General features: G+C 37.5%; 1 non-coding gene across 1 annotated transcript; it reads left to right on the plus strand.

Moving 5' to 3' along the window:
• The first annotated feature begins 593 nt into the window (after positions 1-593).
• On the plus strand, positions 594-697 carry LOC117088926. Its single transcript, XR_004439434.1, has one exon. It is a non-coding gene; the product is annotated as a small nucleolar RNA U13 (small nucleolar RNA).
• Positions 698-2,871: the final 2,174 nt, after the last annotated feature.

The raw sequence follows: 2,871 nt of genomic DNA on the forward strand, positions 1-2,871 counted from the left end.
CCTTTACTTGAGCCTATTTCTCCTCTACTAGATTGGAAAGCGTTCAAAGACAAGAAACACATCTTTTTAAAATATCTTTTTTGCTAACATCTATCTTGGTAAAGGGGATTTACAGCAAATGAGCACATGGTATATTTCCTCCACAACGTGAGTTGGGGGATGTTGGTTGAAGTTGACTTTTTCTCTCTGGTTGCTTAGGAACACTTCTTTCTAACTTCACCATTCTTCTCGCTATTTTCTTCTCACCCCACCCTAAGAGATTTCTTTATTTATTTAACAACTATTTATTGAGTGTCACATATTATTTTAGGCACTAAAATGACTTTAAAAGTGAAATTTCACTGGATCTGCATATTCCAGACTTTCATTCGTTATTTTCTACTGCATTCCTGACATAATTCTTAAAATATTAGAGGAGAGTTCATCCTTATTTAGTGCTTTATAAATACTAATTATTTCCTTAATAATTTTTAGTTAAAATGTTTATTTAATAATTTTTAGCTAAAATGTTTATTTAAGTGTTTTCAAAATAAAATTTTATATTACTACCTGTTATGGAATGAATTGTGTCCCCCTCAAAAAATTAATACGTAATCCTTCTGTTGTACATAAACATGATGATTGTATTTCAGCGCTCATGTGTGAGACATGCCTCTCACTAACGTTATTACAGTGTTGGCACATTACCTGTCTGACATTTCCTATATACATATCAGATGCTGAAATCCTAACACCCATTTCCTCAGAATATGACTGTCTGGACGTGGGGTCTTTATTGAAATAATCAAGTTAAAATGAAGACATTAAGGTGGCCCCTAATCCAATATGACTGGTATACTTATAAGAGAAAACTTAGGTGCAGGCACATACAGAGGGTGCTTCTAAATGCATTTAAAGAAAGTACATTTCTCTTGTTTAAACCATCCAGTGTGTGATATTTTGTTCTGACAGCACTAGACACTAATACTTTACCATAATTGCAAAATCATTTCTACTTGCAGTATAAAAATAATTATTAAAAATAAATGAAACTCTACTAAAAATTTCCATAGTACCTTAAAGGACCTTGAAAATATATATTCTTGGCCGGGCGCGGTGGCTCAAGCCTATAATCCCAGCACTTTGGGAGGCCGAGACGGGCGGATCACGAGGTCAGGAGATCGAGACCATCCTGGCTAACATGGTGAAACCTCGTCTCTACTAAAAAAATACAAAAAAAACTAGCCGGGTGACGTGGCGGGCGCCTGTAGTCCCAGCTACTCGGGAGGCTGAGGCAGGAGAATGGCGTGAACCCAGGAGGCGGAGCTTGCAGTGAGCTGAGATCCGGCCACTGCACTCCAGCCTGGGCGGCAGAGCGAGACTCCGTCTCAAAAAAAAAAAAAAAAAAAAAAAGAAAATATATATTCTTGTATCTCAGACTTTTACAATACTGACTGAGCTTTGGAATATCACCTAGGAAGGTAAGTGTTTACACACAGTTGGAGACAGGCATCAAGGCCACGATGCCTTTTCCAAAGCAGCTGCTTCTTCCTTTGACATTGTATTCATTCATCTCAGTATTTGGAACTGTGTCAGGGTCTGCAGTCGTTGTATAAGGGACCGAAACACTAGGGCCTAGGCAGCATTTAAAACTGGCACAGTGAAACTCTCTCCAGGGACCCTCCCTGCAGCCCCTGGGGCTGCTTGCATCCAAGAATCATTGAACTGAAGCAGGTATACAGTTCCTGCCCACGCCCCTCACTCCAGGCTGCCTCCAGCTTGGGCCCCTGCCTGGACATTCCCAAGTGAGATGTTGAGAAACTAGGCACCTAGATCCAATTTGGGAAATTGGCTTGAGGCAATAACTGGAAAAGAGATAAAAGACTGGATGGTGAAAAATGATATGTAGAGAAACAAGGACAGCAGGTGGTAGCCTGGGAGGCATTAAGAGGGGAAAAACACTGAATAAAGGACAGGAAATGAATAGAAAGGAAGATCTTGAAAAATGAGATTTGAATGAGAAAAGCTAGAGGAAAATAGAAACACATTCTCTATCCTTTAAAATGTTGCTTCTTTTCCCACCACCTCCCTTTCTCATGCTGATCTCTCTTGGCCTCTGTGTCATTAAAGTCCATTGATGTCCTTTATCTTACCCTTTGCTAACCAGATTTGCCAAGTCCTTATCTCTTTGTCTTGGTCACCCTGCCTCACTCTTCTCCCTATTGTTATCTAGTAGCTAAGGAGTGCGCTCTGATGGCTCTATTTCAAATGCCATGAGGAATAACTATTATTTCTGATACTCTCAAATTATTTCTAAATATTTTTAAAGCACTGATTCACTAAAGTTGATATGGGATTTTCACAACTATGTAAAAATGTGCATCATGTAGAATGAATATGGTAAAGTTGGCTTTATTTATTAAAATGCACCACAGTCTAATATCCAGCTACTCTATGGATGGCTATTGTTTCCATCCAATTATATTTCACCATCATGAAATACATTTCATCAGCCTATCTCAGTCTTATCAATGAAAGAATTTTACCATTTTAAGACAATACAATGATTTTTTTAAAATTAAACAAGGCTTTCTGACATTGCCACCTTGATTACAAAATGATATACCACTTCTTAAAATGAGCAAGGTTCAGAAACAGAGAAGCTATTAGAAATATATTCTCAGGATGACTTAATTATCGAACATCTCCCAACTAAAGCACACTAAGGAGTTATTTGTATGTAAATTCTGTTGACAGTGTATTATCTTTACTATAGAACTGTGCATGAGAAAGGATACTTCCAATTACTCATAGAAACATAAACAACACTATTTTTTAAATGTATTTATTTAAATGTTGGTAAGAGAAATATTTCTACAAATCCACAGTAGA

The sequence above is a fragment of the Trachypithecus francoisi genome, unplaced genomic scaffold (assembly GCF_009764315.1).
Source record: "Trachypithecus francoisi isolate TF-2019V2 unplaced genomic scaffold, Tfra_2.0 Lachesis_group10, whole genome shotgun sequence".
Classification (NCBI taxonomy): domain Eukaryota; kingdom Metazoa; phylum Chordata; class Mammalia; order Primates; family Cercopithecidae; genus Trachypithecus; species Trachypithecus francoisi.